At 43.1% G+C, this 13,822-nt stretch overlaps 1 protein-coding gene across 1 annotated transcript in view; it reads left to right on the top strand.

The window, feature by feature from the left end:
* LDB3 (LIM domain binding 3) overlaps positions 1-13,822 on the top strand; it is a 138,618-nt gene that overhangs the window by 377 nt on the left and 124,419 nt on the right. The window lies entirely within an intron of this gene.

Here is a 13,822-nt window from a genome sequence, read left to right as displayed (position 1 = left end):
AGCTTTTCTCTGGCTTATTCTCCCAACAATTCTCCCATCAATTAAGCAGATGAAAGTGACTCAAATCTACATGCGTTTTGGTGGTCTGTGTATCATCTCTTTTTCTCCTTCTCCCCCCCTCTCTCCCTCTCCCCTTCCTCCTTCTCCCTCTCCGTCTTCAAACTTAATTTTTATTTTAGTCCTGCCTTACCTAGAATAAAAATGAAAGGAAATGGTTGCTTGGGACAGGATGGTCATGATCATTCATGTTTTTTTTTTTTTATAAATCATATTTATACCCATCTCACCATAAAGTACAGGGTGTTTGCCCATATTTGATCAATGAGCTCTCAACATCCCTAAGAGGTGCCTTCCAACAAATGGACTGGATTTTGGAAAATGTTTGTATTAAACCTCAAATAGTATCTCATGTAAGAATTAATGCGTGCGATTAGCATGGATTCCTTTATTGCTTTTTCCATTTTGCCACCGTCTGTCAGTCATTTCTTCCTGGGATTTCTAAAAGGAAAATATTGCAATACCCTGCGTAAGTGTGTTGGAGGTATCAACCTCAAAACTTTTATCCCTGCAACTCACAAGTTTATTTTCTCCTTTTCTGGTTTTGGGATTGGGACTTGGGATACTGTTGCTATATCAGGGAGAAGTGAAAATAGATAACAGAGTGCAGGATGAGAAGCGCTGAGAACTCTTTATCTGTAATCAAGAGTGAGTTGTAAGCTGAATGTCTATGGAGATTCTCAGTCATCCAGGTCAGGGTTGTCCCAAACGTGCTTTTTGAAACAGCAACTGGACTTCCCCCCCCCCCTTGAAGACATTTCGCTTCTCATCCTAGAAGCTTCTTCAGTTCTGCTGAAATGAAGAAGCGGAGAACTGAAGAAGTTTCTTGGATGAGAAGCAAAACGTCTTCAAGGAGAAACAAAGTCTTGTTGCCTTTTAAAAAACACCTTTGGCCATAACAAGCTGAGTTTCTAGACAGACGTGTGTGATGGGCAGTGTGCTTCAAACTTATGTATCTATTCTTCCTCCTCTATCTTGGTCTGAAGCCCCAGAATAGAAGCTGAGCTTTCTTTCTCCTGCACATTAGAGATCCAAAATAAAATCTAACGTTGCACAGGAAAACATTTTTTGGGGGGGAACCTCTTCTCCCCCAACTTTGGCATCTGGGATTGTCCCGTTGCATTCAGTCTAAGGCTGTCAGCAACTGTTTTCTCAGTCCTTGGAGAAAGTTTAAATCATGGATAAAGGAGAATATTTGCAGCTCAAGGTTAAAATGAGGGATCCTTGGAGCTCCCTGAGATTGGTTCGTTTCTCGCAGGCGTTTCATTATTTAACACTGACGTGTTACCTAGTTTGGGTAATGAAATGTCTGTAAGAAAGCAATGAAGTTCAGAGAACTCCAAGGATAAAGGTAAAGGTTCCCCTCATACATATGTGCAAGTTATTCCTGAATCTAGGGGGCCGTGCTCATGTCTGTTTCAAAGCTGAAGAGCCAGTGCTGTCCGAAGACGTCTCCGTGGTCATGTGGCCGGCATGACTAAACACCAAAGGTGCACAGAATGCTGTTACCTTCCCACCAAAGGTGGTTCCTATTTTTCTACTTGCATTTTTACCTGCTTTCGAATGGCTAAGTTGGCAGAAGCTGGGACAAGTAATAGGAGCTCACTCCATTACATGGCGCTAGGGATTCGAACCACCAAACTGCTGACCTTTCTGATCAATAAGCTCAGCATCTTAGCCACTGAGCTACTGCGTCCCCCATTGATACCTCAGTTTTAAATCAGCTTTGGAGAATGAACCAGGACATGACTATCTGGGCAATCAGATGGTGTATATATCTTTGCATATTGTTGGGTCTCCACCTCTTTTTCCAGCTTCCAATTCCAACTTCTTGAGTGCCTGCAGGTTATGTTGAAAAATCTCAGGATGATAACCACGATGGTCCCATCATTGCTGTGCATATTTTTAATGTTTATTTTACACAACCCAAATAAAAAGCTGGTAACGCTTTTATTGCCTCATGAATAGCTATCATCTTGATGTTTTTTTCACCATATTCTGTGCATACACCTCCCAACTTCTCTCTGGGTTTCCCTTTTCTTCATTTTTTCCTCCCCCAGAGTGCAATTTTCTCTGCCATGGAGTTTTTTACAAGGTCATTTTCCGCCCCTTTTCCATTTTGAAAAAAAAATGTTCTCAATTTCATTACATCTTAAGGTTGCCTTGCTCGCTGATCTTTCTATTGTGTGTATGGCGAGCTGGAGTTTTGTAAAGATGGGGAAAATGAAGGTTAAAAGCGAAAAAGCAATGTAATTTGAGTTACTGCAGCTGCGTGGAACTTTAAATGTCTTCATCAAAAGTGTGGATAGGAAAACAAACAAACAAACAACAGATTGTTCTTAAAGAAGTCACAAAAGATGTCCAGTCATTCTGAATGCAAAAGATGGAATCAAACAGGCCAAAGTGATGTAATGTCCATCCTAGGAGGACATCTTCTTGAATCTTCTCTTCTTATATACTTAGTAACATTTTCAGTCTTCCCATCTATGTTTTCACCCATCACATTCTTCCTTTGTGCTAATTCTGAGTGCTTCAAATGCTTATGCTGATTTGCCTTATGACGTTGATGGATACCCATGAAGAAATGTGCCCAAGGAACTTCATAGTGGAACTTCAAATCTGCCAGCTCAGTTTGCAGAAGATCTAAAAGCAAGGGCTTAAATTCCGAACATGCCGATGACTTTCCTTTGTTGGACTCACAACAGAAATTTCATTCCAAACTAAGATGATTGCTTCTGCACCACATTCTTTTACTGGTTTTATTCCTTTGAGGGGAATTGAAGGAATTGATTTATGTGGGGAAAATCATGTGTGTGTGTGTGTGTGTGTGTGTGTCATATTAGGGATGTAGCCTCCATTTCTAACCCAGATTAGTATTCCTCAGTCTCTGCAACTTTAAGATGTGTGGACTTCAACTCCCAGGATTCTGCCAATCGATATGCTGACTGGGAAATTCAGGGAGTTGAAGTCCATCTATCTGGAGTTCAGACTATGGGTTCTCCTATTGAGATCCTTGAAGTAGTTGCTGCAGAATGAAGATGCAGGACAAATAAGCAAAATCAGAAATTGGGAAGAGGCATTTTTATATATTTAAATGAAGAGAAGGAGGAGGGGATAAGGGTAGTTCCTACTCATAGCTGTCATATCATGAAGCAAGCTACCTTGCTTTTTGATAGACTATATTTTTATTGATTAGAGAGTAACATAAGATAAAGGTTACCCCGCACATGTGTGCTAGTCATTTCTGACTCTAGGGGGCGGTGCTCATCTGCATTTCTAAGCCAAAGAGCCAGCACTGTCTGAAGACGTCTCCATGGTCATGTGGCTGGCATGACTCAATGCTGAAGGCGCACGGAACACTATTACCTTCCCACCGAAATCGTCCCTATTTTTCTACATGCATTTTTATGTGCTTTCGAATTGCTAGGTTGGCAGAAGCTGGGACAAATAATGGGGGCTCACTCCATTACACGGCACTAGGGATTCGAACAGCTGCACTGCTGACCTTTCTGATCTAGAAGCTTGATCCCACTGAGCCATTGAGTCCCTTTTAGAGAGTAACATAAGCATCAACAATAGAAGAGAATTAAAACACCACCTTTTCATGTCTGCTTGGAATGATACAGGCTGGTCATCCATCTAATCATTCTGCAGCTCAAAGTTGTATTAGCCTGTCTAACCCACAAGTGTCTGCGTGAAATACTTAGCTGTCAAAAAGCCTGTGAATTTCTTCCTAGGATGTTGTAATTTGCAGAGTCGTCAGGCATTTATTCTTAATACATCAAGCATTCATCATTAATATATGTTGCCATAGCGGTACTAAGAATGAGACAGGCAAACTCTCCCACAAGAGCAAATATTTAACAGAGTATGTGGCTACTTACTCTATAAACAGGCCTTCAGTGACATATGCAAAATAGAAAGCAAAGCAATAAACTTCTATAAACCCTCCTTGAAGCTTTGTGATAATCCTTTACAGAATTTGAAAATGTGCTGTACTGATACCAGGACAAAAATGTACTAGAAGTTAATGTTAATAATCATATCAAGATAAGATAATGTTGAAATAAATAGTAGGAGCATCTTTCTTTATTTACTGTATTTTTTGGATTATAAGACGCACTGGAGTATAAGATGCACCATGATTTTGAAGAGGTAAATGAAAAAAAAAGTTTTTGCTTTTTCCAGGCATCCCAAACCCTCTGCACACCTCATTTTTTGCATACACAAAAAAAGGGCTTGCAGAGCCTGGGGGCTAGGCCCCCCTAAAATGAGCAAAAAATGGCCCATTTTTTGCAAAAAGAGGCCGTATTTGCAAAAAAAGGGCTTTGCAGAGGCTTCTGGAGGCTTGTAGAGTGCTCCTGGGGGCTGGGCAAAAACGAGCAAAACCAGCCCCTTTTTTGCTCTTTTTTGCCCTCCCCAGCCCCCAGGAGCACTTTGCAAGCCTCCCAAACCCTCCTCACACCCATTTCTGCAACGGGGAAGGGGTTTTGGGATGCCAAAAAATGCTGTATTTAGTGTATAAGCCGCACCCAGATTTTCACCTTCTTTTTTGGGGGGAAAAAGGTGTGTCTTATATTCCAAAAAATATGGTAGTCAATTTCTATGGCCACTTATCTCCAACACATGTCTCTGGGTGGTGCACAATAAAAACAAATTAAAACAGTTAATTAAAAACAAAAGAAATTGAATACAAATAGCGGCCAAGAGATATTATAATCCGCCAGTGTCAACATAACTAGGAATCGGGGCCCTTCACACACTGGGGATGTCAGGTCTGGGCACATAGCCAGGTCTTCAAGGCCTTCTGAAAGGCCAACAGGATTGGGACCATCCTACTCTTAGGAGGGTGGATATTCCATAGGGCAGGTGTTAAGGCAGAGAAGACATGTATCCTGATCTCCACCAGCCAAGAGTTTTTGGCTGACAGGACCTGTAATATACCCAACCAGTTGACCCAATTTTGACAGGTAGAAACAACTGGCACAGGAGGGCCCCTCAAATAATGTGGCCCCAAGCCATGAAGAGCTTTAAAGGTGACAACCAGCACCTTGAATTGCACCCAGAAACACACTGGCAACCATTCCAACTCATGGATTAGGGATGTTCCATGGGTTGAATGTCCAACGCCATTAACTAATAATAAACTGGATAGTCTGATGAAAAGTCTGATGAAAAGAAGGACTAGGGAAGACATGATAGCAGTGTTCCAATATCTCAGCGGCTGCTGAGGGAGTCAAGCTATTCTCCAAAGCACCTGAGGGTAGAAGACGAAGCAGTGGTCAAGGAGAGAAGCAACTTAGAACTGAGGAAAAATTTCCTGAAAGTTGAAACAATTAATCAATGGAACAACTTGCTTCCAGAAGTTGTGGCTGCTCCAACACTGGAAGAGATTGGATAACCATTTGTATGAAATGATGTAGGGTCTCCTGCCTAGGCAGGGGGTTGGACTAGAAGATCTCCAAGGTCCCTTCCAATTCTGTTATTCTATTCTTTCATTTTCTTCTCTTCTTTCATTCATTCATTCTGTTCTGTTCTATTCTTTCTATTCTATTCTTTCATTCTATTTTATTCATTCATTCATTCATTCTATTCTTTCATTCTATTCTCTTCTTTCATTCTATTCTATTCTTTTTGAGTAACTATCAGTGAATACCATTCTGCACAGGCTGAAGCTTCCGAAGGCTCTTCAAGGGCAGTCCCATGTAGAGCGTGTTACAGTAGTCCAAATGAGAAGTACAAGAGGATGAGTGACAGTGAGCAGAGTCACTTTGTCAGAAGAAGGGCTGAAGTTGCTAAATGCACATGCAACCATCCACAGTGCCATTTTTCTAATTAACCTTTTGTACATTTTTAGAAAGAAATGGTGTAGCAAATGTTTAAGAGGGGGGTCTTTTTATAATCTTATTTTCCTGAGTGCTTTGGGGAAACATTTACGGTTTCCCTTCCTTCTCTGTGATCATGAAAATGTATTTTTTTGCTCACAGAGGAAGCAAGATGTTCGGAAACTACTGTCTTTGAATAGGGGGATATCAGAGAGAGCTATAATGTTCAGTCTTATAAAATCTCACTCTAATGCTATCTTCCCTGCACAACAGTCATAAAACAGCATCAATTTTATTGGGAATGAGGTTTTATGAACTGCTTATTATATGACACTCAATAAAGGCACTATCTAAATCAGAAATATGTAACATACGGAGTCCTCTGGGTGTATTAAATTTCTCTTTAGCCTTAGCAAACATGGCCAATCTTCAGGGATGATGACGGTTGAATCCTCAAATGTTTGGGGACTACCGGGTTACTTACACCTGATCTAGACAAGAATCACATTGTCCTAGGACCATGATGGCAAACCTATGGACGCAGAGCCATCTCTCTGGGCACGCCAACCATCACCCGCTGCTCGTCTGGGTTCTGACATGCACAGCTGACCTTCTTGTACGCAGACACATGGAAACCGGAAGAGCAGCTCCCTGGCACGCATGTGTATGTCCGGAAGTTGAGCTTCCAGTTTCCAGTGCATGTATGCATGCCAGCCAGTTGGTCTTCATGCACACATGCAAGCCAGAAACCGGAAGACCAAGTGACCCATGCACACAGGAAACCGGAAGCTCAGCTTCCCAGTGCGTGCATGCTGGGCAGCTGCTCTTCCGGTTTCCAGTGCTCCCTGCACATGCACGCTCCCTTTTTGGCACTCAGTGCCGAAAAGGTTCACCAACACTGTTCTATACCAGTGCGTGCGTGTGCTAGAAACCAGAAGAGCAGCCGCCCAATCTGCAAGTGCATGCCAGGAAGATGATCTTCTGGTTTCCGGTGCATGCATGCACGTGAAGACCAGGTGGTTGGTGTGCATGGAAGTGCTGGAAACTGGAAGATCATCTTCCTAGGACGCGCATGCACACTGGGCAGCTGCTCTTCCTGTTTCTGGCACTCCTGCATGCATGAAGATCAGCTGGCCAGTACTCCGGAACCCGGAACAGCAACGGGTGATGGCTCACGTACCGGAGAGAGATGGCTCTTCAGCAGGATGGTTGGATTAGAAGACCTCCAAGGTTCCTTCCAACCAGTGGTGGGATTCAAATAATTTAACAACCGGTTCTCTGCCCTAATGACCAGCAGGGTAGGTGGGGCTTGGTGGTCATGTGACTGGGTGGGCATGGCCAACTCAACATAACTCACGTTGATGAGTACTTCACCTTAGCTGTTACAATGTAATAAGGGTTAACCAGAGAGGCAGTTTCTGTAAGCAGGGCAATAAAGATTAGGCTAGAAACAACACTAGAATCTTTCCTTCCTTATAGGATTAGCCCTGTAAAGTGGGGAAAAAACAACATATTTCTTCCAACAACCGGTTCTCCGGACTGCTTAGAAAGTTACCAACCGGTTCTCCCGAATAGGTGCAAACTGGCTGAATCCCACCTTTGCTTCCAACTCTATTATTCTATGTTCTATGCTTATAGGCTACAGGAGCAAACAAGGAGGAAGAAATGGCTCCAGCTTTGCTTAGATATCATTGCCATTATGCTGCATCCAGGCAAGGCTTTTAATCATTGCCTCCTTTGTGCAATAAACTATCCAGTCTTGATAAGCTTGACATGTCACCTGAAAGCGAATCATGAGTCAAAAGTGCATCATAGCTCCCCTTTTTACTCAAGTATCATTGATGGACTACCTCCTTAATTGCTGTTGAGTTCCTTCTTCTTTGGATGATGTAAAGTCAATTCTTCCTTCCGGCCTTCAGACAAGGAATGTGAAGACTGGCTCTAGAAAGAGGGCTGAATGAAACGTTCCAGTTGTACTACATTTTCACCTTTTTTGGAGGTGTGAATCCCGGTGAAATGGGCAAACCAACAAAGGATGAGAATGGAAAATCTTCTTGATGCCTGTTGCTTTTAATCTCCCCAAACTGTGGAACAATGAAATGAGAGGTATATAAGCACTGCTGAAATAGACTCCCGGGCTGTGTTTTTCACTCTGGGTGTTAACCTGGTTCCCTTGCCAGCTCTGGAATCTGAACACGGTTGCAAACATTAGCCAATCAATATGTAACCACCACACTTGGCCTCTTCTTCTCCACAGGCCAGAGAAATGCTGCTTATCCATTTACCTTTAATCTTCTTATTTTCTTTTTTTCTAAAAAAGCCAAGGTTTTAAGTTCAGAGGTGGAGAAAGAGATGAAACTTAATCTGCACTCTCAGAGAGCAATACAATCTCTCTCACTTTAAGTAGCATCACATTTAAGACCCCCTTCAGCCAGCTTTTGAAGGGCAAAGATTGAATAGGAGAGAGAGAGGGAGGGAGAAAGAAAGAGAGAAAGGGAATGGAGGATATATATGATCCATTTCTGTCCCCTGAATATTGAATGCAGATGGAGACTGCAGCCAAGAAATTAAAAGACGCTTGCTCCTGGGTGGGAAAGCTATGGCAAATCTAGACAGCATACTAAAAAGCAGAGACAGCACACTGCCAACCAAAGTGTGTATAGTCAAGGCTATGGTTTTCCCAGTTGCAATATATGGCTGTGAAAGTTGGACCATAAGAAAGGCTGAGCGCCAAAGAATGGAGGCCTTTGAATGATGATGCTGAAAAAGACTCCTGAGAGTCCCTTGGACTGCAAGGTAATCCAAACAGTCGGTCCAAGAGGAGATCAACCCTGACTGTTCTTTAGAAGGCCAGATCCTGAAGAGGAAACTCAAATCCTTTGGCCACCTGATGAGAAGGAAGGACTCCCTGGAGAAGAGCCTCATGCTGGGAAAGATGGAGGGCAAAAGAAGAAGGGGACGGCAGAGAATGAGGCGGCTGGATGGAGTCACCGAAGCAGTCAGCAAGAGCTTAAATGGACTCTTGAGGATGGTAGAGGACAGGAAGGCCTGGAGGAACATTGTCCATGGGGTCACGATGGGTCGGACACGACTTCACAACTAACAACAACAACAACAAATATTGAAAAGTACTAGTACTGAGTCAATATATACTGCAAACATGTAATCAATGAAAATTTTATTTAAAATTCAGCTTATGGATGTTTCTCAAGCTTATTACAATTCAGCAAAATCATCAAAAGATGCTTTTCCTTTTTAAATATTTTTTTAAATATGCATAAGTATTGAATACATGAACAGTCTCGCATCTGGGTGTTATTAGTTTTGATACAAATTAATGGTATAATATTGATAATATTAGTTACACATGAATCATACCTAATTATAATAATATTAAAAATATTGAAATTGAAGTTATTAACATGTTAGTATTTGCTCCACTATGTATATAATCCTTCCTCATTCAATTATTTCATATGTAGTACACAATACTAATAACCATAGAAATATTATTTAAGTATACATAATAAAATCATCTTTCAACTTCTGATCTTTACATCTTCATATTAAGGTAGAAACTAGAGGGGAAAAATAACATTATGCATATTTCTATATAATATTTTAAAATTAATATGAAGACAAAGATGCTTTTCCAAAAGGCAACTGGTCTTACTTGTTTTTGTCTCGTTGAAAACTTTTTGCTTCACATCCAAGAAGCTTCTTCCATTCTGACAAACTGAAGAACTGTTGAAGCTTCTTGGATGAGATGTGAAAAATTTTCAAGGAAAAAAAACCAAGAAAGTCCAGTTGCCTTTTGGGACAATCATAACCTAGATCAGTGATGGCTAACCTTTTTGTTGTCAAATGCTGAAAGTGTGCACATGCGTCCGGTGCTCACACCCATAATGCAATGTGCGTGCAACCCCCATGTGCCCCATGCATGAGCGCATGACCCCACATGCATGTACACACTCCCCCATGTTCCCCAACCTCGGCGTGCATGCCCCCTGCCCCCCCTTGCCCATTTTTGACTTCCAGGTTGGTGCAGGAGCCTTTCCAGACCCAAAACCGGACATGGGGGGGGGGCTTGTGCAGCACTCCTGCGCCCCATTTTGGGCCTGGAGGACCTCCTGCACCAAACTGGAAGCCAAAATGGGGCACAGGGGCACTGCGCGAGGCCCCAAAATGCAATGTGAGCATTGAGCATGTGAGCCATCCCCTGCACATGCTCAGCAGAGACCCAAAGATCAACTGGCTGGTGAGAGGCACGTACGTATCTGTGCTGGAGCTGGGCTGGGGCGATGGCTGGCATGCCTGCAGAGAGGGCTCTGCGTGCCACCTGTGCCACGCGTGCCATGGGTTCACCATCACAAACCTAGATGATTGAGAATCACCACCGACAAATTCATTAAATCATATTTGTGATAAGTACACAGCAAGTTAAGAACAATGAGCTTTTTAGTTTTGTTTAAGAAGTCTGGAAGACCTTCCCTGAAGCTCCAGGTGATTCACCTCTGGGTTGAGTGTCAAGAAAGTCCAGTGCAGGAGCCCCTGTCAATCAAGATGGTGACAGGTGAAGCCATAGCTGCCAGTTCCCATAGAACTGTACATCACGCTTAGATCCCCGTCATTTATCTAAAAATAAGTGGCCAGCAAAGGCTGTAAGGAGAGTTAGCAGCCGGGCAAGTTTTTAAGGTCACGCTTCAGTTTCCTATGTCTGGAATTCTGGATTTTCTGATGGCCAGCAGGTGTGAAAAATAGTTTTGATGCTTGCTTTTGTCCAGGGCTTCATACATGGCCCCAAACACAGCATTCATTTCCCACCCGGCCTTTTTAAAAATTAAACTTGGTAACAAGATTGTTCTTCAGCCTGGTATTTCTTCCTTCATTCCTACCTTATTGCAATTATTTAGTAAGGACTTTGAGATACCTTTGGGGAAAAGGAAAGATGGATATCATGCTGACCTATGAACAGAGGTGGTATTCAGCTGGTTCGGACTGGTTCAGGGAAACTGGTAGCAGAAATTTTCAGTAGTTCGGAGAACTGGCAAACACCACCTCTGGTTGGCCCCACCCCCCACCCCCATTGTTTCCTGCCCTATATTCCACAGGTCATCTCACCAGCGCTGACACCGAGGGCGGTTTTTGAGTGCTGTGTGTGAAGCATGCTCTCATAGAACCGATAGGAAAACATTTGGAATCCCACCAGTGCCTATGAGGTTTATCTCTCCCCCTTTTTCAGAATTTGTGGTGGTTTAAAATGGTGTAGTTGTGTTGCAAAGCTGCTCAGTTAGGGCTTTTGAAGATCTGTTGGATAGAGAAGATGATTCTGAGATGGGTTTTGTCCTTAGAAGTACCATATTTTTTGGAGTATAAGATGCACCGGAGTATAAGACACACCGAGATTTTGAAGAGGTAAATTTTAAAAAAAGTTTTTTTTCACTTTGCAGGCCTCCCAAACCCTCGGCACACTTCATTTTTTGTGAAAAATGTGGCATGCAGAGAGTTTGAGAGGCCTGCAAAGTGCTCCTGAGGGCTGGTGTGTGTGTTAAATGAGAAAACTTTTTTGCCATGCATAGCCACTTGTAAAGTGCTCCTGGAGGGGGGGGCAAAAACAAGCAAAAAATGGCCTTTTTTCCCCTCGTCTTTGCCCTCCCAGCCCCCAGAAGCACTTTGCAGTCCTCCCAAACCCTCTGCACGTCTATTTTTGTGAAGGGGGTGGGGTTTTGGAAGACCAAAAAGGCTATATTCAATTTATAAGATGCATCCATATTTTCACCCTCTTTTCAGAAGGGAAGGTGCATCTTATACTTTGAAAAATACAGTAAGTCATCACAATGATGCAATCTTTAAAATAACCGCTTGCAAGCAAAGAACCATTTAATATACTATAATCTTTATGTTTCTCCTGAGCTTAAATTTGCTGTTATGTATGAACAGATCTTCTCCTTACCTAGAAGTCGGCTTCTTGATGTTCCAGTTGACACTGGAAAGACTTTTCATCTGTTATAAACTTAACTGAGGATCAGGAAACTCCTGACCCTTCTCAAATATGTCTCACAAAATTCAAAACTTTCTACTTCCCGACAGTGGGGACTGGGGATTTACTCCTTAGCCAGGGGAGCTAGTGGGAGATATGTGTTCTGACCGAGGCTTCTCAAGAACATGAAGCAGACTCCTTGTCTTGACAAAAAACCCTTTTATTAATTGACCGTGAATTCTGCTCATTCACATCCAACAAAGTCTTTCAAAGGAGGGTTTACAGTCACAGACTTTATCTGGCTTGGAGAGCTACCAGGCTGATATCTGCAAAACTTGGCAAGGAGTCTCAGAGAGTCACGATTAAGGCAACTAATGGTCTCCTGCAAACTCCACTCCCTTTTCGCTCCTCTTTCATTTCCTCTGGGAGGGGCCATTCATCGTCCACCTGTGGCCTTACCCCCAAGTCAGCCCTTGTTCTTTAGCTGTTCCCTTCGTCTGGCAACTCTGCGCATGTGCACACTGGGAACAGACTCCAGCTGTTCTTCTGCCTCACTGATGTCTGAGTCTGAAAGCAGCTGATAACTGGCATACGGCTCTGGCCCCCTCTCTGCCTCTGATGCACAGCCCTCATCAGAGCCTTCCCCAGACCGCAGGACTGGCCCATCTTCCTCCCCAACCTCATTGTTTGAACCAGCTGCCAGCTCTGCTGGCCGCTGGCGAGCCACAGCAATATGTTCTAAGCTGACATTATCTTTCTTTTCTTTTCTAAACCCTGGGGGAAGTTTCCTTCTCTCTGAAGAAGGCAATGTCAACCCAGTTTGATATTGTTGCAAGAAAAACAACAGGGATATCATAAGCCTGGAATGGACCTTGGAGGACTTCGAGCCAACCCCCCTACCCTTCCCATATCAGTAATCCTTATGTTGGTTCATATGCTGACCTAATCCTCAGGAATTGTCTGACCCAAGAGACTTATATCTTTATAGAAGCATCTGTGCCTGTATTATATTCCTCACTGTCTTTTTCGGATAGGCTCAGGACTGGATAATCCGCATAGGCCTGATGACATTCATTTTATCCTTACAATACATCTAGGGTAGGGCAGTGGCTAAGATGCTGAGCTTGTCAATCAGAAAGGTCGGCAGTTTGGCAGTTTGAATCCCTAGCGCTGCGTAATGGAGTGAGCTCCTGTTACTTCTCCCAGCGTCTGCCAACCTGGCAGTTCGAAAGCATGTAGAAATGCAAGTAGAAAAATAGGGACCAACTTTAATGGGAAGGTAACAGCGTTCTGTGGGCCTTTGGCATTTAGTCATGCCGGCCACATGACCACGGAGACGTCTTCGGACAGCACTGGATCTTTGGCTTCGAAACAGAGATGAGCACTGTCCCCTAGAATTGGGAATGACTAGCACATATGTGCAAGTGGAACCTTTACCTTACCTAGGGTAGGGCAAGTGATAAGAGAAAATGCTGGGTGTTTCGACTGTTGTTAACATTCATGATCAGATCTTCTGGGTCCCTATTTCCCAATCACATCCAATTATTTACAAAGCAGATTAACACAGACTCAGAACAAAGAAGCACTTTCCCCTTGCAAGGTGAGTTTTTCTAACTAGACATCCCGGGAGCTGACCCCAGACCTCCGAGTGCAGGCTTTGGTTACGGCGACAGCCTTGAACTAGAGGGACACAAAACTAACCAGCTGATCAGGCTCCCTGAATTATTATGCAGAGTCTTTGCTGATATTTGATCTAGCACAGATTGTTCCCTTCTTCTGTGAGGCAAAGAGGTCTGAAGGACTAGGGGAAATTATGTTGGACCGAGGAAGCATTTGCTGTGACTTCACGCTAGGGTAAAGACCTGACAGCTTGATCTTCTATGATGCTCCTTCTACAGTTCTGATTGTCTGTCTCCGAGGGCCCCAAACTTTGTGACGATAAAATGAAATATTTGCCTTT

The sequence above is a fragment of the Thamnophis elegans genome, chromosome 15, assembly GCF_009769535.1.
Source record: "Thamnophis elegans isolate rThaEle1 chromosome 15, rThaEle1.pri, whole genome shotgun sequence".
Lineage (NCBI taxonomy): Eukaryota > Metazoa > Chordata > Lepidosauria > Squamata > Colubridae > Thamnophis > Thamnophis elegans.
This window is presented reverse-complemented; position numbering and strand designations above follow the sequence as displayed.